This window comes from Bacillus rossius, chromosome 8, assembly GCF_032445375.1.
Source record: "Bacillus rossius redtenbacheri isolate Brsri chromosome 8, Brsri_v3, whole genome shotgun sequence".
Lineage (NCBI taxonomy): Eukaryota > Metazoa > Arthropoda > Insecta > Phasmatodea > Bacillidae > Bacillus > Bacillus rossius.
In genome coordinates, this window is record NC_086336.1 from 30586259 (window position 1) to 30612070 (window position 25812).

The 25812-nt window shown below is 34.8% G+C and overlaps 2 long non-coding RNA genes across 2 annotated transcripts in view; both read left to right on the plus strand.

The window, feature by feature from the left end:
• Positions 1–25812, plus strand: part of LOC134534703 (uncharacterized) — a 431047-nt gene that overhangs the window by 383166 nt on the left and 22069 nt on the right. The window lies entirely within an intron of this gene.
• On the plus strand, positions 20553–24966 carry LOC134534700 (uncharacterized). Its single transcript, XR_010075526.1, has 2 exons — positions 20553–20977; positions 23204–24966. It is a non-coding gene; the product is annotated as an uncharacterized LOC134534700 (long non-coding RNA).

The following is a 25812-nucleotide window of genomic DNA, read 5'->3' on the forward strand; positions in this document are numbered from 1 at the left end:
TACGAACATTGTCCCGTTACGCTCATTGTACGCTTGCGCCGCATCTATCTATCTTCCACTCGATTGGAACAACCATCGATTTTACTTTTTCGAGGCACATTAAACTTGAAACACTTACATTCGTTTCCTACTTTTCCTATCATCGTCCTATCCTTAACAGAATAACACAGATTAGAAAAAGTTAAATAGCAAACATGTATAAAAGTTATAGTTTAAATAATCTGTTCGTTAAAGTAATAAACATATTTAAATTAATGAGTGCAAATAAAAGTAAATTTATCAATTAAATTGTAGATTTCATTTCACTCCTTCTTTGTATCCAAACAAAATAGTGATAATTCAATAAAAATGAATCAATTTTATTCATAAAAGTAATGCAATCATTTCATCAATGTTTTGTTATGACGTTGTCACGTTAAACTATCGTCCGTAAACTGACTTTACAGACTACCAATTTTTTTTAAAAACAAGTATCGAAACCGCTCGACCTCTCGTGTACACTAAATAAACGAGCTATTAGAAAAAGGTGTTTGCTGTGCTGTCCGCTTGATCCTAGCGACAGTTATTCAGTATGCGATTCTCCGCCGTTGAACACCGTGTTCACACTTCCGCTTCGGGGGGTATTGCCTCCGTAGTGGTAAGACGCCACACCCGCTTACCGGAGGACCCGTGTTGGAATCCCCAGTCCGGCCAGCCTGAGTTATGTCCACTGTTTCCCTAAATCACTCCAGGCCAGTCTTGAGATGAACCCTTATGCAGGGTGAGTTTGGATTCGACCAACCAACTTCGGCTGCAGGTACATCACGTCAAAATAATTTTAAAAAACAATACAACTTATGGACTAAAGTGCTTGTGTTGGGACTCATCAACATTTTTACTGTAAATTATAGAGAAATATTTATAATGAAACACTGAACGCCCGCACTATGTTTAAATGAATGAAGTTCTAGAACCACTGCGAGTTGTATCGCTGTAGCAAAATTATTGGAGGTAGTAACACGTCGACAAAATTATGTGGAAAATAAACATGTTACTCCCAATTATTTCAATGAAATAATTTTGCTTTCAGCCACAAAATTCGTGATGGTTGTGGAACATCCTTCGTTTAGACATAATCCAGACGCTTAGGGTAATGTCTAAAATATTTTCTTTCTTATTTGCATTAAAAATGTTAAGTGCAACTTCAAAGGCGTATACCAGCCTTGGGAAATATTTAAGATCATGAGTCTTATATTTATGTATATATGTGAGTATATGTATATATACATATATATACACACCTTCAACTTATTTTGTCGTTATTAACCTCTAGCCGAAGTTTGACGGCCGAATTTCGACTCACCTTGTATATGCCTTGACTGATTCATTCCCCAATATTTCTAACTTGTATAGTTTGCGACACTTTCATAGTCGACGAGACGTGTTGAGCCTAGTTACAATAAAACTCATATTTGTGTTGTGCGTCCTAGATAGTTTGTGTTCAATAGGCCATGAATCTCATTAAAACAGCTTCAAATATCGATAACTATTCAGTGCGAAAACGTTGTATGCAAGAAGATTGTTACACTCCGTAATATTTTGATAAAAAGGAGGATGTGTTCATAAAAGTTCGTTAGTATGTTAGATAACTGCGTAGCATGAAACACTGTACCCGGAATTGTAGTTTTATTTCAAATATTTTCTCGATGGTTTGCGCGAACACAATTTCTAAAACTGATTCTCAGGGATGAATGTCTCTTTTGCGAGCAGAGCTAGGTTGTGACTAAAACAAATGGTAGCTCGATTTCCATAAGAAATATAATTCAAAATATTTCAAGTAAGATTCTTAAAAACCTGTTAGTTGTTTCTGCTGCCAAATATTTGGTGTACCTATAAGTCACCCTATGTTTTATGGGAAAATAAATGCATTTTTTCAATCAATATACTGCAATGGTTAGTTGAAAGTAAAATTTAGCTGGCATAATAATTTTTCTCCAAACAATATGTAAGTCCAGAATAACTAATTTTTGATGGAAGTATATGTTCATAATTAAAATATTTTTATTTTATGTGTACTTTTTCATTTTTAAATATGGCACAACTTACTTCAAATTGAGAATAGTTTAAAAAGTAACAATCATTCATAGCTTTTCTGTTTATACATAAATACAATAAGTAAGGTTACGCATCCACAATATGGTGACTTTATAAAACCCTTATAACTAACGTAATAAATATAAACTTTGTAACTTTGTAACTTTACATTATTTCTGTGTTTTTATTTCTAAAATCGTTTTTCTGCTGTTTGTAGCGGGAGAAAGAAAATAGTCTGAAAAAATTAATACTTAGAAATTTATTATTCCTTGAAAAATGTAAATTTTAGTTTTTCCGAAAATTCTTCCAGTATTGTTTTAATTAGTAATAATTTAAAGAAAACGTGCTATCTGCGTCACACAGTGTATTACGGCCTCATAACTTTCGAGTTTTTCAAGATTCGAAAACAGAAACGAGTAAATGGTATAGTATAGTAACGTATGCATTATTTTAAATTTAAAAGGACTTTCAGTTTTTATAATACTGTAAGAGCAATATTAATATGTTCAAAGTTTCTGTACATGCAACTAAATTTAATGGTTGATTAGATTAGAAAATGTAAAAATATATTAAAATTGTTTGAAATGTTAATTTTTGATAAGTTGGATAAGCTACATTAAAAATACTGTGAAATCGTTTTTACGGCAGTTAAAATTAAGTTCTTTAAGATTATATTGGGTTACGTAATTTTTAATTACTGTAAAATATTGTAAGTGTTTAAGAAAATTTTAGTGATTAAAACACTATTATTTGAATTCTATGTTTGTTTTACGGTAAAGTCACTCTCTAAGATACTACTTAGAAACGCAAAAAAAAAAAAAACCACTGACATATTTTCTGTGAAACCGTCAAGGGTTCGGCGATGAAACATAAATCTTCGCCATTGTCTTACCCGTGTGCCTGCTGTGCGGAACAGCCTTTCGAGACCGTTTCCCTGCAGACAACCAGAGTTCACTGACCTCTCGGCCTCTGCTGCCATGGGAACTAGCCAAACACACGCTTCACGTCCGGGCAAAAACCCAGGGGCCCGTGTTTGCACGAACCTCTGTTCGATTGATACCTCACAAGAGCATTCATCGTCATTTCTGTTAAATATTAGCTACACATGATTTTGAATGATTTTTATTGGATTTTTTTTTTTGGTAATGGTTTCCTAAAATATTTCATTTCTTAGAACATATTGTATTGAATACTTGCGTTTTTTTTACTGTATGTTTTAAACTTTTTTTTTCCTTTCATGAAAAGATGAAAACTTTCTTTTTAGTCTGCAGCGAATAATACATTGCCTTAGGAAAGTATAGGTCCTATTGTATCCGTACGCTGCTTCTGTTCCTGTGCTCTTTCCGAGTAGCAGTATCCATAATGAGTCAGCTAGTCAATGGATTGGCTGTTTCCATTGAAATACACTGCCCTCCCTTCCTCTTCGCCGTGCTCCTCTTCTCACAATAGAACTGGCGCCCATTAATTCCGTTCCGTTTGGAATTGAACCTTTATGTTTCTCTTTCTCTCCTTCTTCTAGTCGATACCATTCGCTGCGATGTTCTCAAAGACGCCAGTTGCTAGCATGTACGTGACGTGATATTTGTCAAATAAAAAAAATGTGCGTTATTTGCACGTCATATTTTTTTGGTTGATTTAATAAAATATTATATGTAATGTCAAGTTAATTCTTTATATATTTTTAGTTTAAAGTATCCTCTGTATTATAAACTAGCTGCAAACACAAACAAAACACCAAACTTTTAAACTAGGAACTATCTAAGCCTATGAACTATATTTCACGACAAAGAACGCGAACGAATCTTCTGACATTAAAAAACATTGGAGATAAAATTACTGTTTTTTTATTCATTGTACAATCTTACACTTAATTTACATAGATTTAAATATTTCACTGACATGAACAAAATTGAATTAAAAATAATATTGTTATCCTGGTAAATTTGTGGTCAAAATTATGTCATAGGTTGTCTTTAAGATTGATTTGTAATATTTTCAAACTGAATATTGTAACATATATTAACAATGACCGTTATTTTACTGAGTAACCAGATTTTGTTTAATGAATTACTAGTGTCGAGCGAATTTTTTCGTAGTGTTTTAGAAGTAAAAAGAAAGGGATGGTGAGAAAGGGCTAAAAACTAAATAAAATTTACTTAACAGTCCAATTTGCAGTGGTGACCAATGCTTAACGCGTGTAATCTGCGAGAATATTTTTCCCTAGTGTTTTTGTAGGTTCTCGCCATTGCAAGGAATTTTAAAAAAAGTAATCTTGGGAGTATCTTTTCATACGTCCGTGTTGGAATAAATATTCGCTAGTTAAATTTCCTTTGAAATTTTATCAAAAAATATTCAAAAAATGTATTAAATAAACTCAGTCACTCATCAATTTAGCAAAGCTTTTTAATCGTTGATCATAAAGACTCGATTGTTTTTTAGGATTTAGTTTTATGTCTCTTAGCTCATTGGCACTTTAATTTCTCTGTAACGCAATAAACAGGTTTGGCGTTCGGGGTATCATCCATCACTCTTCAGACGAGAGAAAATTGGGATTCCACGCTAGTGCAAGAATGCATGTTCCTGTGCTTGGTAGCGCGTGGGAGAATTCCGAGATGGAATGTTCTTCGCTATAGTCCACCGTAAGACACAGAAGGGTTATCAAGACTTAGACAAACACACAAACCCAACTGTAATCTCTGACAAACACAATGATAATTGTGTATTCTATCCTAAATACAATCATAAATATAAATTGCAGACATTACATTTTTATAATAAAAATCACCAGAAATTTAAGGCAATATTATGTGACATTTACTGTTAACTACTTTATTTAGCTTAGGTCTCTTTGTTGGTAGATTTAAATGAGCATGATACAATACATATTAATATTTTTTCCCAGCACCAAACAAATACGAATTCTTGGATTGTATAACTTCACAACTCTGTTCTTACGTGTAAAATATTTCTTGTAAAATATTTTGTCATTGTTGATGTTTACCCACAGAGTAGTTGTGTTAACAGAGATGCTACAGACATTATCAACGTAAATATAGTAATACCAAGAAGCATTCAACACGATTAAACTATGACAATTTAGTTAAAATAATATAAAATAATAATAGAAATGAAGTGGGCTTACACGCTGCATCGCGTGCCCGGCTTTTAAGTATTTGTCCATTTAAAATGCGTTTTCTTACAGCGCATGTTACATGCTTTTCTTTCGGATTAGGCTAACTTTTAGGTTAACAAGTCACGTATGCAAGGTATAGGTGAAGTATGAGTAGTGACCTAGAAACCCAGTGGGTTCAACGGACTGTAGGTTAGACTTGATATAACTGTGTTCACTTGAGCGTTAGTCTTCCGTTCACTGGCAGCTGTCCTCCTGAAAAACAATTTTCATTCTTCAATGATAGAATGTAATTCGACTGCTCACTTAGTTTCCAGTGGTTTTTATTTTGTTTTTGCGTACTCTATTCAGTTGAAAAAAGACATCATTATTGATGGCAAAACAAATTAACTTTTAGATTTTGATTTGTCGTCAAATAACTCCGAAAATTTTACGTGTCTCGAAGCACAATCATCAGCTGACATCTAAACTAGTCATATACATCTTAAATCTCCGAGTGTTCATTTTATTCTGACATCAGAAAAGTCTGCATTATTTTCGATTCCCCCCTCCGGCTAATTATTCATGAAATAAACACCTACATTTCCTTCATTCCCCCTCCCCTTTTTTACCTAATTGATGAACGAAATTTCGAGTTGCACAAAAAAATTCAAATTAAACTGTAACAATGAAAAAGCCACAACTTGTTTACGTGCATTGTAAACTCAGTGGTTGTATGAATAAAATTTCTGTACCCGGCACCTACCTACAATCCATTTGAGTTATTAATATAATGAAAATATTTTTTTGTTAGTAAATACCGTACCAGAAATGTTGTTTTAAGGTCAAAACTAATTTTTTTGTGTCCACGAATTTGCTTACTAGCAACAACACAAGTGTTTCTGTTCGCAATAACAAAATTTTGCGACAGCAAATTTATTTTGTTGTTACCGAAAAATATTTGGCGTAGTCTTTGGTGGTGACTTCTTACCCTAGTATATAGTAACAAATAGTTGATGATTTGTTGATACCAAACAACTGTGAATGCAACACGCTGCTGTTTGTAATGCTGTGAACACTGATACTCGTATTTCTGTTGCTGGTAGTAAAGTTTGTTGGCCGCCACATTACAAATATATTACACAACTGATCTGTTATACACTGTTCTGCTCATCTTCTCCAATGCGAGGCTCTGTAATCGCCATGTCAGCTCAGGTAATGAGTTATCGATTGCCTAGAGGAGAAGTGTGGGGGGGGAGGGGTGCTGACCACAACCAATCCCCTCTGCGCAAGGTGTCAGGTGGCCCAACGTCCGGCCAACCCCTAGCAGTCTGCGAGGTGCCTCTTCATCCCCCTTCCCCGCACCACAGCACTCGCCCTGCCAACATCCTGTGCGTGACGTGAAACCCAGTCCCGAAACACCGTATACACCGAGCCCCGATATATCACGCTTACGTGAGCCAGCTTTCTCCCTGAAGGAGTGTTCAATTTTTTTTTCCTTCCGTGCCCGCACGCGACAAAGATTTAAGGGCGTGCACGCAATGAGGTTGTCCCACTTTGTAATTACGCTCGCTGTTCATTCTCCTAGGCTGAAACGAATGTCACCGCTGCGCTTAGATGGACATTTCTTAATTAATAATTTTTTTCTAAACAAAAAAAAATTGAATACGAGTCACGCAATTCAACAGTTTCGAGCTAAGCCACACATAGTAATAAACATAGAAAAAAAGAATCATAAATAAGATTTATATTTTTGCAGCAGTATTTTCAGCATTGTCCTCATGAAGAACAGCTGAGTTGAATCTGTACAAGTTGTTTACTCACATGATTTAAAAAATTTTTTTAGGATGATGTTGTTTTGCTTTGTTTGGTTGGTTTCAAAAAATTTTAAAAATTAATTTTCATGACTTTTTTAAAACTTTTACGGTTTTTTACGTTTATATGCCATAAAAAGAAAACCTCGTTTTTACATATATTTTTGAACAAACTTGGATTTTAACACTATCATTGATTTACATAAACTCCAAGGTTTAGTTTTAGTATACATGTTCTTTTAATCTTTGTAACTGGTGAGAATAGTAAACGAAAAGCGATTACAAGTAAAGATACTGAAAAATCAAACACGATAATTGTGATTAATCGTGGCAATTTTCTTCCAAGAATACGATCACCCGGCAAATGGAAATGTTCTCAAAGCTTTCGAGTTCAAACCTTACCAAAGAATAGTGTGTGAGTTCAATGAGACCAGGCCTAACATGATTAGGCCTTTAAGGACGTAAATGGCAGGAGAGCACTCCTCCGATTGTCTGGCACTTAGCCCTATAGGAGGAGGCCTGTCATGGTTGACTACTTGCAGAAAACTCCTGTAAAGTATATCCAAGCTTTAAAAAAAAGTAAAAAAAAAACATGTACAAAGGTTCAGTAGTTTAACAATTTTACTGTGTTATTTTGAAAAACTAGCACCGTTGGTGTAATTTAACATAAATGTTTCTAGAAAACCAAAGTGCGCTACAGGTTCGGTAAAAATACATGAATGTATATCTGTTAACAAAATGCTAACCTAATTAATAACGCATTTGAATGCACAGATAAAAGTTATACCTACGTACCTACAATTGTTAATATAATCATTGTCCTGTTTGTAGGTACATAAATTTTAAATATTCGAAACATTTGTCAGAGTAAATTTACAAATATAAGCAAGTGTAAAAAAATACAATGCATATTGCAATCTATACTGACAAATTTACAGTAGCTTACGAAAGATGTACTCTCATCACTTCATCATTCATTATTGAACATAATAGTCGAGAGATTGAGACCCTGGACTGTCAATCAAGATGTCGTGGGTTTTGTACTCAACTTATTCGCTCGGATTATTAGGAGTTAACTTCAATAATTAAAGGTGACAAAATTAAAATTCGCTATAAAAGTACGCATTGTTCATTAACTGTTATAAGCTATAAAATTAAATTATTTTTTTTGGAAGTAGTACAAATAAACGTGTACATTGTCAATGTCGATTTTCTCAAAGATGCATTTAAATTAACTTACGGATGTGGAAAATATACGCATGTATGCATGTGTATATTTATACCTCACAGAGTAGAAATACACCAATATATATTACATATTGTCCAAGCCATGACAATTTTATCTTTTACACTTTACATTTTTATATAGTTTTTTATTTTTGCTTTAGCAAAAGAGTAGAAATACACCAACACGCGTGGTTGTAAAATTACTCGAACATCGGCGGGGACTCTGCTGTAACATATAATTAGTGTAAAATTACACATTTATTTTACAGTGTACCACCATCCAGTTCTCAGTTGGTCTTCAACACTCAATATGCCTGCTGGACAGAAAAATAGTCTTTCTGTACTTTTACAATAAATTTCTTTGGAAAACAGTTGCCAAGAAATGGTTTGTAATACGCAAAAAAGATATTGTAATATTGTACATTTTTTTTGCATATGTGAAATACGTTTTTTTTTAAACAACTAAGTATTTCTTACGAGAAGGGGCAGATAATTTTACATTTTAATTTATGTTTCATTCAATCATAATAGTTTTTTTAAATGGAAAGATAATCGAAAATAGAATAATTGGACTTTATTTTTTTTATTATAATTACTGGAAAGCTATTCAGGGAACAGTTTAAAAATAATTTTGTCTATTGGAGATACTGGGACAACATAAAGCATAAATGCCCGGGTAAGAATCCGAACCCAAAATTACTGAGAACACCTTTTTGTAGTGATACAGTGTTTTTTTCATGTAAATGTACAAATTTACAAAGATATGTAATTTTGCATTGATATACCTGTTCCAATTACAAAAATACAAATACAGCGTGCAATGCAGATGCCACTGAAACGCGGCGGAATATCGACAGCCACACAGCTTGTGTCTAGGCGAGGTCCTCGACTGTTTGCAAGGTTCTTAACCCCCGAGGGAGATGTCTCCGCGTCTCACACGGGAGTGAATAAGAAGTGCTCGTTAATCTCCCGCCGAGACTGCAACGCTCTGGTCTGTTTTTGCGCTGCTGATGCGTGACTTCGCGTTGTCGAGGCCGGTCTCACGTGATCTAAGCACTCTTAAAATAACATTTTTGTGTTTTTACTATGAAAGCCCTTGGAAACTCAGTGGCCCAACGATATCACTTGTGGAACTATTACAAGGCAGAGCTTTGTACCGTTTCCATCCTTTAAAAAGCGTTTTGGAAAAACGAAACAAACAATAAAATTTTCCTGGAACGAAACTATTATACTATATCTCCAAACAGTACTAGAAAAATTCGTTACGCGTCTGTATGTTTTTCGCTTACTTATTCTAAACAATCTTCTATACAATGAATTTTGATACGGTTTCCACCATAATTTATAGAATATCTTTTGGCAGATTTATGTCTTCAAAACATTTATATTAAATTAATGATAGTAGAGAAATATCAATGTATTGTATTTAAGTTCTAGAAAGCCCTTTTTTTTGGCGCTTACGTAACTGATAGATCAAATTCATGTACTCAGAATAGGTCTTAAAAAGAAATAGATTTTGGTGTTCAATGCTTTTAACATAGACAGTTAGTTATATGTAACCATTTTGCGTGTGATTTCTAAACTTCTGTTTGTGATGTATTGTGAGAAAAATGCTGTCAACATTGTTTACAAAGGTATTCTTCTAGCTTTGGGCAGTACTTGTTAGTAGGTACATTGTTTTTGAAAACACTGACACTTACGAGAACCTAATACGTCTATGTTCTTACTCAAAAAATCTAAATGACGGATTTTAATAGTTCGCATCCGTGCGAAGTTGTGGCGATTGTCTAGAGGTACAGTTATTTAGAACTATTATGTAAATCCATAAAATATGAGGGTTGATAAACTTTGGTATTATAACGAATATTAAATTATCTACCGAAGTGTAAATAGAACCTTTTGAACAGACACTCCTCGTATTTTTTGACCACAAAATATCTTGTCAAAACAAGAAAAATAACCACTATCACATGAATTTAGGCAAAAAATATTTAATTTGTTTATCTTCCTTCCTCTCTGAATATATATTTAAAATCTAGTAATGTTTTTACACTAATTATGATTGATTGTGATTCCAAAAACTTTGTGCATTTAACTATATAGCCAGTAAATAATTAATAAAATATACCAGGTATCTTTCTCGATAATATCTGAATGCTTGTTGGTCTGTAATCAGGTATGCCAGCGCCAGCGATTTTTCTCTTGCAACAAACAGATAATTTCATTTTGACAGTAATGACACATTTAATGAAATAAACTTTGATAGGTGCTTGTTAGTGCTACCACACTCAGGAATGCGGTTTCGTATGAAGGGCATCACTTCATTTCCCCGTCTCATACCCACATGACCCTCGTCACTTGCTAATTGGTTTGCTTGTCACAGAATTGGATTAATGAAACGCCTGTCGCACATCTGGTTGCCGCACGGCAAACACAGCTGTACTGCGGGTTGCAGAACATGTAAGGCTCCTCTGAGAAAAGCCGAGCGGGTAATTAATACTAAACACCAGGACTGTATAAATGTTTCTTTTTTCACTTTAGCTTCGTTAATGAGTCGTGAACAACGATACCATCGTTTACACCGTACTTTAGTGTTTTTTTTTAACATTTAAATGCTAAAATAATTGAAATATTTTTTGATTTTTTTTTTCTTTTGTGTAGAAAGAAATCTGAATATTCGTTCTTCCTATAGTTTAGTGCTCAATTATCACGTTTTCATTGCTGGATATAGCAAATATACTGCTTATAGTGTGGTTATGAATATGGCTAATTATCGAAGGGCAAGCAAATAATAATTTCTGAAGTGTCGTCGTCTTACGGTCCTTCAGTGTGTTGTTAACAAATTGAATATTGGTTTCTTTACTTGGGATTTCCATGCAACCAGCTGCATATTGTGTTATTCTAATAATCCATATCGATGTGAAATTAATTGGGACCCGTAGGATACATCATCATGTATTGATGGCTAAATACAAATTCGTTATTAATTTGTTCGTGTTCCTGGAGAGATTACAACAACAAACATATTAAAATGGCAACATAATGTTTCTTGAAAAGTAATTATGTACATTAATTTATAAAAAAATAAGAAATGTTTGAACTTCATAAATGAGTTTAAAGTATGTTAACTTTGTTAATTATTATTACATAATACACTAATTTCTAGTCATTTACATTATTTAAGTGATTTTAAATCAACATTAGGAAATTTAAAAACATATTTGATTAAAATAAGCATTATCACATATAATATTTTAATTTTATATTTTAAATGACTTAATGGTAATTACATTATATATTACAGAATGATGGAAGATATAATGAAAAAAAGGTTTCGCCTAAACAGCGTAAGTGATTTTAGATTTATAAAGAAAACATACAGTACAGATAAAGATACAATTTACTTTATGATATGATTTGCTGAGTACTAGATATGATTTATCGATTTTCATCCCGTAAAGATTCAAACAATCAGTTTTGAAGGTAAGTTAGTAATTAAACTCAATGGACATTTACGGCATGGCGTTTATGGGTCAATACAATTTCACAATATGCATTTTCGTTTAGAAATTCAAAGGAAAAAATAACTTTTTTCATTTAAATCGTTTTCAAAATACACTTTACTAAGAAATTAAAAGTACGTAAAACATCAATGTAAATGTTTTTTAAAACATGTCTTTTAAATTAAATATTTTATTCCGAAAGAAGTTTTAAAATATATTTTTAATTCATTTGCTTTAATTTTTTTAAAGTTGTGTTCAATAATGGTGTAATTTGAAGTTTTACTAAGCAGTTTCTTTAAAGTAAGTATAACGAACAATTGTTTATACTTTCAAATTAAATGTGAACAGATACACCTAACTTTAAGTAATAAAACTAACCCGTTTCAAAAGGCTACATCTTGAGATAATGAGAAAATAATTGTGCTGAATTTTCCTGAAAGTTTTAGTAACAACAGCTTATTGATCTTGTAATTTAACATCTTCTCAAAGGCATTCAAATTTTGCCCGGTTTTGTTTGGGTTGTAACGTAATCTGCGACAGTGTTGCCTCTTTCTTACCTTCAGGGGGTAATTTGTCCTCGGAGTATAAGTTACGTCTTCGTTTCTCGCGCTGCTAATGTTTCCTTCCGAGCCTCGTTTCTCCGGGGAGTGTTTTGTGCGCGCTTATCCCTGCGGGCTGACTCCCACAATGGGTCTCCAGTTTCCGTGGTGGAGGCGCCTGCGCGCTGCGCCACCTGTGCAACAGTGGTGTTGTGCGGGATTGCATACACGCGCTGGCGTATCTCTTTTTTAATGGTGTAGTAGTCTAAATTACTTTGCTTCCAAATTCCACGTGTTTGTACAGTATTTAAAATAAGTATATGATATAACTAAAGTTTTTTTGTTTATTAAGTGACTTTGCGGTGGTAGCTACAATAACTGTCAACTTGAAAAAAATTGGAGTCATAATAATTTAAGAACGAAACCTGAAAGTGGTAAAACAGACGCACGGAAACATAAAACTATTATTACAGTTGCAACGCAACACAGTTGTGTGCTTGGTAACTTAAGGTGGTCGGTAACAAATATGAGAGATACCCAAACCAATCATGTGGCCTTATTTTTATTATTTTTAGTTTTTCACTGAATCTGTCCGGGTAATTATCCGAAGTTCCGAATTAAAAGGGGGTCTAATTAAGAGAGTTATACGGTGTATACTTTACAGTGATGTGCTTGCTTGTATTTATGTTTTACATCATTTTAAAAGAAGCGCTTATGGTCTACGCTATGCGACCGTAAGATGCATATAAAATCGCGTGATTTGCTTATGCGTGCCAAACGGAAAATTTTTTGTGTCTCACGACAGATTTAAAACTGGAATCACAATAACTGAGTAAATAACAGTAAACACACTGATTCACAACACCCAGAACAGTCGTGTGCATTAGCGGGAGGGGTGCGCATTTGAGGTAAATGATCAGGCAACAGCCAATGAGAGAATAGTAAGGTGGCGTTTTAACAAGAGTTGGGAATCGTTTATATTTATTGATAATATGCTTGCAAGAAATCGTCACAGTATTGCAGTGCAGAGTTAACACCTGCTTTAAAAATAAGTAAATAAATCACTAAAAATTGAATATTATTTTCTAGATTCATTAAAAGTTAATATGATTTATGATTTGCTAAAAAAATGTTTAGAAACAGTTTGTCATACTTATAAAATTTATTTACTAACACTATGTACCAACAAGTGTTAGATTCATCGAGAGATTTCATTGGCTAAAATTAACGCTTAAGAACTCAATTGTGAGACAATTTTGTACAGGTAGTGTTCACGGTCGTGTGCATTTCCTGCTTATGCACGCGCTTATTATTTTTTAATTTTAATTGTGAAGCTCGCTTTAACCTCGTGCGCGCAATTGAGCGCGCCGCCAGTTCAGCCAACTCCACGGGCCGTCTCGTCACTTTCTCTCTCCTATTAGCTCCCCCCCCCCCCCCCTTCGTCCAGGAAAGGATTTCCGTCCATCACGGCATTAATAATCGGCCTGTCATCACGCCGGGTCACGTGGTGATGTGGGCAGCGACAGAAGAGAGCTGTCGAGTGACGTCAAACCAGCCCTAAATTCCTCCCACACTGAAACAAAGGCCGCCCTTTTTATAAATCATTATATATATATATATATATATATATATATATATATATATATATATATATATATATTCGCGCTCACCACTGACTGACTGACTCTGTAACATTGTATGAATTCTGTTTTCATACGCTTACAGTGTAACATTTTCATTGCTCTTTGCTAACCTGTTCCACCTAGCATTGCTCCCGAGTCTGTGGCGCAAAGATAGTATTTTTAATTTTTTTTATTTTAACATTGTTTGAAGATTGCGCTAGATTTCTGGGAGAGACTTCTTGGCTCGCATGGGGACACAGCGTCATATTTTGACGAAGCCGATAGTTCCAGAATTTTTCAGTGATAAGGTAGTGAACCGTGGTTTAGTTTCCACGTTTTGGCTGCTGACGACTCTCAGTGTTAAATTTAGTATATTTGTCGCACCAAAAGACGTATAATTAAGCCAACAGAGAAGTTTAACTTAAATGCCTACATCTTAGTGTTGGGTAATCCATTTTCCTGCATGTCATCGGTGAGTTAAATATTAACTTCGCGAATTAAGTAAATATTGAATGAATCGATGAAAATCAATTTAAATAACCAACTTTCTAATTTAGCCACAAAAATAATGTATTAGGATTAAATAAAAGACTGGTTCACATTGCTATATTAATACAAATAATTAATAAAGTTATGTAAGTAAATTTTAAATTTAAATCTTAAATAAAAATTTAATGAAATATTTAATTTACGCCAGTTCATCAATAACACTAATATAAATCAAAATATTAAAAGGAATTGAATTTTAATAAATATTTTGTGTATACGAATTAAGAGGCAACTCCAGTGTTTCAGGGGCACTACGCAACCCGCGTTAACCTCATAAAATTCAATGCTATTTTCATTTTGCTTATAACTTATTAACTAATATAGATTTCGAAATGATGCTTGCTTGATATGTAAGACAACAATGCTCTTATCAAAGCCCCTTTCTTCAAAAACGTGCATAAATTAGGGTTTTATACTAATCTTTACTAATATGCATAAGTGTATTGTCTAGGTTTGAACCATAATTTATGCACGTTTTTGAAGAAAGGGGCTTTGATAAGAGCATCGTTGTCTTACATATCAAGCAAGCATCATTTCGAAATCTATATTAGTTAATAAGTTATAAGCAAAATGAAAATATCATTGAATCTTATGAGGTTAACGCGGGTTGCGTAGTGCCCCTGAAACACTGGAGTGGCCTCTTAAGGAGACGAATTAAGTAGTTGGTTGTATTCATAATTTTTCAACGGACGCCATGGGTGCCTTACAACTAACTAATTGGTTAGGTTTGTCTTTGGTTATGAGACACAACTCTGGAGCTTGAAGAAATTAACATTATTTATTTATTTATAATTCATTAATATCTTTTTTATTGAAATAAATAATAAAAAATAGTATAAATATTTAATGCACTAAACATGCGTTGTGTTTAGATATATGAATACATTTAATAAGATTTATTTTTATTTGCTTATTATTGACTAACATACATTTCAAATTCAATTTATCTCAATTTATTTAAATGTATATGAAACAGATTTTGGTTGAAACTTGGAATTATTAATGCACCCGGTATCTTGTTAGTAATTGATTATATATATATACATATATAATTAAAATAAAACAGGGTTAAACTTGTAGACTTTAAATGTGGCTTCACTTAAACAAAAATAAAGTACGTATTACATATTTTTTTATTATGTAATTATCCAGTATAATTACATTTTTAACATTTCTAGGATGTTCAAATTAGATTAATATGAATTACAGAACTAACCTTTTTAGTTTTAGAGGCAATGCAACTGATCACTTCATGATATGTTTTAGATTTCTTTTAGAATAATTTATTTAATTTTAATTAGCATTTAATTTTTTTCAAACTTTTTGAGTATTTAGATAGCTAATATAAAAAATAGTAACCTTTTTTGAAAGTTACTCAAACCATATCATTGAAGTAACCTGTAGCTGTTTCTCAAAACCTAAGATGATTTATAGCTAGAATCGATTTTATTCCCCTTCTTTTTACAGCCCACTAATGTTAAAAATGTAACTTTGTTGATTAAATGTGCCAAAATAATACAATATATTATTTAACGTAGTGAAAGTAAAGCAACTCAAATTTGCAACAAGTTCAACGGCTCTTAACGCAAATATTAATTAATTGACTTAAATTGTTCGCAACTAACACAACTTTGGTTTCATGCTTCGAAGTGGTAGTTTGGTCGTGATGGAAGGGTGAAAAATCATGATTACGTTAAAAATAGACAAATTCTAGTTAAAAAGAATCCATACTAATTATATTTTGTATTCTTAGGGAACTTACTAGCCAACATAAAATTCAAGAATTTAAAACGCGGTGTGCTGACTAGCAGTTATAATGATGAGACAACGAATTGATCTGGATTTTCTCATATTTTAAACCGAAATCGGGCGTAGAACAAGCTTAGTTTGGACGATCAGTATGTATTTATGTAATCCCTTTGCACCTCGCACTGTAATAGGAATAGTTTATGTAAACGGATAAATATTTTTTAATTTGAACTTTTAAATGAAAACAACTGCATCATTACAAATTAGTGTGCGCAGTAATGCTGGTTTGTCCTAGAACCTCCAATAGTTATAGTTATTAGAAACAGTTTTCTAAATAGTTTTCCAGTATAATCTGCGCACATTAATAAGCATAATAAAACAAAAAAGTCAAATTGTTGAATATTCGGTTATCTTTTCCATTGTTCGAAAAATTATGCTTGAATGAAACATTAATCAAAATATAAAATTATGCGCCAAATTTTTGAAAGAAGTGACCAGTATTATCTCGAAGAACGTATTTCGTATATGCAACAATAACCATAGCCATGTGTTGTGCAGAGTTATAGTATATTTCTTTTAGTATTAAAAAACGATGTCTTGGCAACCGGTTTGTATCTGTTAGAAAAGTAATGAAATTTTCTTTTTCCCTGCGGAGTTCCAACGTGGACGTGCCGTCTGCTCTAATCCCAGCGCTGTTGTTTCGCGCAGAAACTCTCGTCGCACGTAAGGGCGCAGGGCACAAGTTGGAACAGGCATGGCCTCGCCAATATTGGCGAACGCGGAAATCCTGGGCGGGTGGGTGCTCCACCCCCAACTTTTACTTAATTTTATTTTTATCTCCTACCCTCTGTAAAAAAGTACTCCGTCGTTCATTCGCCCCCTGAAAGATCTTCTCTTGCACTTGACTAAATCCAAAACTCATTTAACTTTGCCGACTCGCTGTGCGGCTCTGAGAGCGAGCGCCGCCCACGGGAACTCCGGGCTGTCGTCCCGTCGGGCGCCTGGGAGAGTTGCTTTGTTCGCCGGCCGTCGCCAGACGCGCGCCTCTTCACGACGAGGGGGGAGGGGGATTACTGTTAATTACGCCTAAGCACGGGGGAAACGTACCGACCAGAGTAAGGGTTGGGAAAGGGGAACACGAGTTTGTGTGCGTGTGTGTGTGTGTTTCAGCAGCGGCGCGATCTCGCCAGAAGTGATCCTGTGTAATTATTCATAACCGCGGGGTTCCCGTAACGTTGCGTCACCCCTTGTGGGGATTTGTCTGAGGTTTTACGTATTCCTCCCCCCCCCCCCCCCCTGACTCAACAAATTTATTGCCGTGTTCTATCTCGTTTTCGCCAGACTTGCTTTTAACTGTAATCATTACTCAAAGGAGGTAATCGCCCAGTTTCGTTCTTCGCAACATTTAATACGCGTAATGCAAATATTTATATTATTAAAAATAATTAAATCATGTGAGTTTACCTGCCACGCGTGTAAAAAGTGAAAAATTCATGGTTCAATAAACTCTCGAAAGAAAAAATAAAATGTAGGTGTCATACGGGAGATTCACAGTCGTAACAAACATGGCTGCGATAGACCTGAAAAGAGTCTTGCAGTTGTCCGACTCTCTACTAATTCGTTATTCTCTTTTCCCCACTCCCTCTCCGTCTACGAGTGTCCCACTCCTAAGGGTTGCAATGTTCGGTATGGTCTGCCTCGACCTACAATACCGGTTGTAAATAAGTTTCACTTGAAAATAATTCGTAAATAAATTCGTAAATTTCTAAAACTGTAATAACGTAATATAACAAACCAATAACTACATTGCATACGAATTTAATAGTTTATCTGTATTGTTTTATTAATTATATAAATTTAAAACTTTATTAATGTCCTTATACCTTGCCTGATGTCTTAGACGAGGATGGAAAAATAACCTGCCCTGAAGAAATGTAACTTTGATATTGAAGAATGTTCTTCTCAAGTTGAAATGATATTTTTGACAGGTGCTGCATGGGACACCAAACTGAATATTTTTATAAAATTAAAAAATATATATATTATTGGTACATAATATACTTCAGGGTACGTGGTGCGTGGTACGTAAATTTGTGTTTGTCTTTATTGTTTGTTACATTAGAATATTTAGCTGTCGGAGTCCGAATGATCACGAAGCACATATCAGTAAAAATTATCTCCGTTTATTGAACCTAATATACGCATCTACTAGTTAATAATATGCCAGTAGTAATTAACAGTTCGATAGTTTATGTCACCATTCTGGAAATTATTTCTTGAGCACATGCTGTTAAAATATTGAGGCAGTATTTAAAAGATTATCGTCAATATGTGTCACAGTTTTTTTCATGACGGATGTGAAGTAAGTTGTTTAGTAAGTTAGTACTGGTAGTTAGTAATGGGTGTTATGTTTCTGAAATTTAATACTACAGGATAAAACATCTTAAATATTTATAAAGTTAGTACCCTCTGGTTTTTACTCCAATTTTCTTTTTAGTTACGATACATAAAATGTCTTCTCTTTCTTTTAAATTCGTAAAGAACACATGGTAACATTAGTAGGCAGATGGATACAAAAAAAAATAAAATGTGTCTTTATACTGGTATGCTAACAGATATAAGTTTTATTGTACTTTTCTGGTTGCAAAAATATTGTAAATATATTGTCGCGGGTTGAAATTTTGCAGGGTTGTTGAAATCAAATTTAGGGACTTTACTGACGGGACTCTGGGCTGGCTGCTCTGTTCACTCGTCAGCGCAAGTGGCGTGACCATGTAATTGGGGCACGGGGCCGGCGCGGCGCGCTGCGGGCTTGCAGAATTTTGTTTGTTTGTTTGGCCGCGCGCTGGCGCAGCCACGGGCCGCAGTTACTGGGGCGCGCTGTCGTAACAAGCCGCGCGGTGTGGCCTGCACATTGGGGTAGAGGGGGGGTAGTCTTCCCAGATGTTCTAGTTAGTTGTTTAGTAAATTTGACTTCAATAACGAGCTTTTGTTATGGTAGGCGCGGCAGGGCGCGCGAATTTAAGCGCAAGTGAGTGGTGACTCGGGGCTCACTCAGGCGGAGGCTATGCGTCTCACCTGTGGTCACGAGTTGTTAGTTCGTTCGTGATGTAGGAATTCAGGCTCACTCAGGCGGAGGCTATGCGTCTCACCTGTGGTCACGAGTTGTTAGTTCGTTCGTGATGTAGGAATTCAGGCTCACTCAGGCGGAGGCTATGCGTCTCACCTGTGGTCACGAGTTGTTAGTTCGTTCGTGATGTAGGAATTCAAGCTTTCGGGCGGAAGCTATGGTCGACGCCAGAGGCCACGAGTCGTTTAATTTAAGTTAGGTCATAATGTAGTCGTCAAGCTTTCGGGCGGAGGCTATGGCCCTCGTCAGGGGTCACGCGTCATAGTTTTTAAAATGTAATGTTCGTTCGGGATTTCAAGGGCAGGAGAGGCCCCTACGTTATTTTTTTAAAGTAATCGATCAAGAAAGGCTTTTCGGAAAATGTGAGTATGGACTTATCTTTGTTTTAATTTTAAGTATTAATTATGATTTGAGGTATTCGGAAGGACTAGGGAAGTGTTTAGTGAAGTTCTCTCATTCTCTCTCTTGTAAGGTCGTTCAATCGTTAAGGAAGTAAAGAGATTATTGTTTTAAATTGTAATCCCGCTATTTAAATGTTCTTTAAAATGATGTTGAGTATTTGACTTTAAGAATAAAATAATTTTAATTAAGTATTATGTTATTTTGCAAAATCTCCTTAGTTCAGCTCTCACCAGACATCCTGTACGGGATGACGAACCTATGATCCTAGGTACAGTAAAGTATTTTATGAAGTTAAGACTAGTTGATGCCAAGCGAGTTGTTTCTATGTAAAGAGCTACGATTCTCTCCCCCCTCTGAAAGTGGATCGTGACAGAAATGGCGGTGGCACCGGCTAGGTGCACGTGACAGAAATGGTAGAGTTCGCCGGATAGGTTCTATTTCTGGAGAGAGAGAGAGGTAGATTTTTATGTTTATTATTAAGTTAGTTTCAGCTTCTGATAGCAGGTTATTAAGAGTTTACTTGAGGAGAGGATTACGGAATTTTAGTCTATAGTGGAGGAAGTCTTTGAGATTTTTTTTTTGACGTAACAGATGTTTATTTGAGGATACTTGTAAGGATAAAGTTTATAGTGATAAGTTGTTTTAAGTCGTTGAATTTATTGTAGATTTATATCGGGGATTATTACGTGAGGAGAATACGTTATAAGTTAAATGCTTATTAGAGATAATGCAAGTGGTTTAATTTAATTGAAGTTCATTTTAAGATTGTAGGTTAAGAGAATTATAATTTAAAATAAAGTTTTTTGTCGTAAATAGGAATTATTTTCAAGAGAAGTTTGTTTTGTTTTCGTGCGCGTAGGAGACGAGACGTACGAATTAAATCAGTCGAGGGAAGGATAAACGTTAGAAAGGAATTAAAGAGAAAACGAGAGTTTATGTAAAAGAGAGTTATAGAATTTATAGTGATGTTTTGTTTTAATTAGAAAAATGTTGAGAGTTGTTTCAGAACGACACGTCAGTGGACGTGGCAGAGTGAACACGTGACGGGGAGGTGCTGAGACCTAGCGGAGAACGGAGGAACCGCAAGCGAGGGTTGGCGCACCTGATGGAATTCGGTGACGTCACGAGCACGTACAGAGACGTGGACGGCCGTGACCTTGTTTTGATCAGCTGTACGGTAACTTAGCGATAAGAAAATAGACTATGGGTTAAATAAATTTAAATTTAAGTGTGTTTTAGGAGAAGAGGAACTTTCAGTATGTAAGTAATTTAATTTAAGAAGTGTATGATGTATAGGCTAGAAGTGTTTCGTTGTAAGTTGTTTATGTTTTGTTAGTTAAATCCTACCTCGGTTTTAAAAATATTTTTTTGGGATTTGTAAACAGTAATAAGGAGGTACACTATAAAATCAATAAGCATTGATAAAAGTGGAAGGATAGTTTTTGTGTGTAGAGGGAATTTACTCCAAGGGAACAGAGAAAATTAATGTTTTCTTTAAGGCGAGGGACCCTAAGGTGAGGTGTTGTGTCCCTGGGAAGAAAGGGAATTGTAGCGCAGACCATAGGAGATGGGCTGACTACGGAATTAAGGGTCAGGAGAATCCTGAGAGTTGTGAGTAGTTTGGGGCAGGAGTTCCCCATGGTAGTACCGAAGTGGCTATCCTGTATGGGATAGGGTACCATTTCAATGAAGTTTGTTGGTGGGGTTAGAGCCCCCTGTGTAGTGGGCCTATAGCAGATAGGCACTACAGTGAATTTGGTTATTTTGTGAGGTAAATTCCCTGGAGGTTAAGTAAGATTGGATTCAGTTAGGAAGGAGGGAAATGAGAAACATTGCTGTAGAGAGTTAGTGTACTTGCCTAATGTGAAATTGAATTTTACTAAATTAATTTAGGAGAAAGTTTTGTTCGGTAAATAAATAATAATGGAAGATAGCTAGATAATTAATTAATTTTTTTGAGTAAGGTGTTTTAAGTAATGAAATAAAATAAGGTGAAGTAATTTGAATAATTGGGGAGGAGTTTCTTTAAGAGTTTAGATACTTGTTTTTGAATTTATTGAGATATTCAGCCAGTGAAGTTTGAGTGTGAGAGATACAGTGAGATTTTAAGGAAATCGGTTGTTTATTAATTAGGACAAATGAGATTTTTTGATTAAGAGTCAGTAAGCATAGTTAAAATTTACGACATGATATTTGTTGACAGTTTACAGTTATTAAGGAGAAAACAGAGTAATCTATTTATTTTTATTTTAATGGTTTGAAGATAAGATTATGAATTTTTTTTGGAAGTTTCTTTGGCATGTTGGAATAATTTTTTTTGATTTTTAGAATTTACAGAGAAAATTTAATTGATTTACATTAGTTTGGAAGTATGGAGGTTTAGTGTTCGATTAGCCCTAACTTGATGGTCGGATCTCAAAAGAATGCCGTAAAACCGATAGCCAATTGAGAGGAATGCGGTAGGCGCTTGTGTAGAGAGGGGTTGTGGGAAAGCTCCTTGGGACTGATGGCAGATCAGGGGCCCTAAATAGTGTGTGATGCTGTAAAACCAGTGCAGAGAAAGCCTGGTATGCTTAAATTTTTGGGCACAGGTTATGTAAACCTGGGGTTCCATGGGATTTAGTCATGTTAGCTGCTGTGAGACATTAAGATTTCCAGGCTCCATAGTAAATTCAATGTAAATTTTTGTTTTCTTAAAATAATAAATTTGTTTTTAATTTATTTGAGATATTTGATTTGGAACAGTGAATACAGACCCCGAGGAATAAGAGTTATGCTGTGAGAGGAGAAGGTGGTAGGCCTAAAGGGTACAGGCACCACAGAGGTTATTTGTATTGCATAATTTAAATATAAGGAAACTTGAGAATTTGAAATTTTGTTGTTGGTTTGTACACCCATAAGAAGAGTATAGGCAGAATTTTTATTGTTATGAGATGTCTAATTTAATTGAAAAGAAGAAAGTTTAAAGATGCAAGGTAACATTATTATTGTAATAATTGAAAGAGATTAAGAGGTAGAGAGAAATAGGCAGTTTTTGTTTGTAAGTACTAAAGTTTACAAATAGAAATTTAGTAACTAAGAATGAATAATAAGTTAAGTCTAGTGTAAAAGTTTTTTTTAAGTTTGTTAAGTTAAGAGTCACAAGTAAATTTTTTTTTAGAGAGAATGTCTTTGATAGGAAGTATTAGAAACTTATGGGAAGTTTAGGGTAACATAAATAATGTAGGTAATGAATAATAAATAGATGGTAGGTCTTAAGTTAGGATTAACATTTGAAGCAGAATTTAATTAAGAAGAAGGAAAATAAATAGGCCTAATGAAAAGAACAAAAAAGGATTTTATGGTAAAGCATTTTTTTTAAGTAATAAACAATGAATAATAATGTTGTTTCAGGGTAATGTGTACTAATAATACAATTTTTTTTTTAGGACCAAAGAACAGGAATTATGTAATTTAAATTAACATGTATTTTTGAAACTGTTACAGATTCCTTAAGATGAGCTGAGCAGCAGTCCAGTTTACAAGATGACAAGAGTTCGAGAGACAAGATACAAGATCACTGAAACAAGAGCCAAGACTGAAGATTCAAGAGAAGAGAAAGCTGGCAGCCATGGACTTACAAGTGGAGATTAATAAGGTCATGTAAAGTTTTATTTTTTTATGGAAGACAGTAACTGGAGTTTTTTTGTTATAAACATTATTTACAGAACTTTTTAGGTTATAGTAATGTAATGGAACTAGTGAGTTGTGGTAGCTGTCAAAAAGAACTAATACCTTAAGTTTAATTTTTAAAGTTAATTTTCTTAATTTACAGAGGGATTAGTAGTTTTTTTTTAAAACCTTATTTAGGTTGGAATTTAAATACAATAGCTTATTATAAATGTGTACGAACAGTTCAAGTTCACAGTACTGATAGGTAGGTCAGATGATCTTATTGATTTTGATGATTTGTTGTTTTGAGTTGATTTTTAAGTGTTGTGAATTAGACAATGAAATAGTTCTGAAAACTTAAATTATTTCAAGCTAAGAAATAGTAAATTTAATTGTAACTCGAAGGACACCAGAATTTACTTTTTTTTGAATTAGTAATGTTTGAAAATTTTATACTTTACCAGAAAGGTTATAAACAAACAGATCGGATGGAACAAGGATGCAGTAAATCACAATTTCATTTAGAATTATTGATTTGCTTTTGAGGTTATGAAGGAAAAGTAGCTATAATTTAAAAATTTGAATAAAAATGTTTTTTTTTATTTGTTTGAAATAGAAAGTTTAAAAGTTAATTAGTCATGATCTAGGTGGGTGATGGGGTGGGAATTGGCCACTCTTTTTCCCTATAACCTCCCTAACATGGCCTTCTATTACATCTAACAGAATAGAAGAAGAAAAATACTTATTATTAGTTAGAATGTTTTTTCATGAAGATACCTGATGAACTTTTATTGTTTGGAAGAATAGAAGCAAGATTAATCAGATGTTTTACTCAGAAGAAGAAGAAGAAGAAGATAAAGCAGTTTTATGACTCGACAAGCCAGAGATTGGTGTTTCCCCTCTGCGCTCCTATTGACTACGTTGTTTACTCTCATGGGATAGCTGGTTCGGCACCATGGAGAGAGATTGGTGGGCATTGTGGTTGCCCCCAGAAGAAAAGAAGAGTAGAAGAGGTTATGGGTGGGTCATGTGAACTGACCTTCAACCCAGTTACTTCGTGGGGACTATTTGCTGTATAGAGAAGATCAAGACTCAAGAGTTAGGGAAAATCATTGGAGGTCATGTTTCCCTTCCTTAAGTTTTTCCTATCAAATTATTTGCCTGATTAGATTATGCTAAGGGTGGGATACTTTATGTTAGCAGTTGTATTAATTAATTTTATTTTTTTGTGTGTTTGCATCCTTGCCCATCGATTGCAGTTTAGTAGTTAGTTTTGTATTTGTCAGGCGTGATGGTAATGCCTGTTGATGATGTTTCAGAATTGTAATCTGTTCGTGATGAGGATGGCACAACTCCGAAGCAGATGTGGGGAGAAGTTGTGAGCTGCCCTGGAAGCCAGTCCAGTAGCTGTTGGAGTTGAGTGGTGTTTGCTGATGGCCAGCCCAGGGAGCTACTCTTCTCGACAACACTGACTTCGAGGAGTTGCACCAACCTTCACGAGATAAGAGTTTAATTAATTGAAACACTGTAAGGACACTTAATTTTTTTTGAAGAACGAAAGAAGTATGGTAATAAACGGAAACCGAAAAAAAAAAAAATAATAATTATCAAGAATTTGCACATTGTTTAACGAATACTGAGAAACTAAGAACAGTAATTTAATTTGTAAAGAGAGCTTCACTAACAGAACAATTTTTTTAGAATTGAGAACTCGAGCCTCTGAAGGTTCCTGTGAGAACAAACCAGATAAAAGTTTTACATTTAATTTTATGAATACTTGTTGTTTTAAAATAAATCTTATGCAGAATCTAGATGTATGTTCAGACAGCAAGGAACTAAGAAAATTATTATTTTTGTGAAATGAGGAATTTATAGTTATGGTTTAATGGAAAAAGACAATTTGTAATTTTGAGGTAGCTCGATGGGGCTCGAGCTCTGTGAGGGGAGGGTTATGTCGCGGGTTGAAATTTTGCAGGGTTGTTGAAATCAAATTTAGGGACTTTACTGACGGGACTCTGGGCTGGCTGCTCTGTTCACTCGTCAGCGCAAGTGGCGTGACCATGTAATTGGGGCACGGGGCCGGCGCGGCGCGCTGCGGGCTTGCAGAATTTTGTTTGTTTGTTTGGCCGCGCGCTGGCGCAGCCACGGGCCGCAGTTACTGGGGCGCGCTGTCGTAACAAGCCGCGCGGTGTGGCCTGCACATTGGGGTAGAGGGGGGGTAGTCTTCCCAGATGTTCTAGTTAGTTGTTTAGTAAATTTGACTTCAATAACGAGCTTTTGTTATGGTAGGCGCGGCAGGGCGCGCGAATTTAAGCGCAAGTGAGTGGTGACTCGGGGCTCACTCAGGCGGAGGCTATGCGTCTCACCTGTGGTCACGAGTTGTTAGTTCGTTCGTGATGTAGGAATTCAGGCTCACTCAGGCGGAGGCTATGCGTCTCACCTGT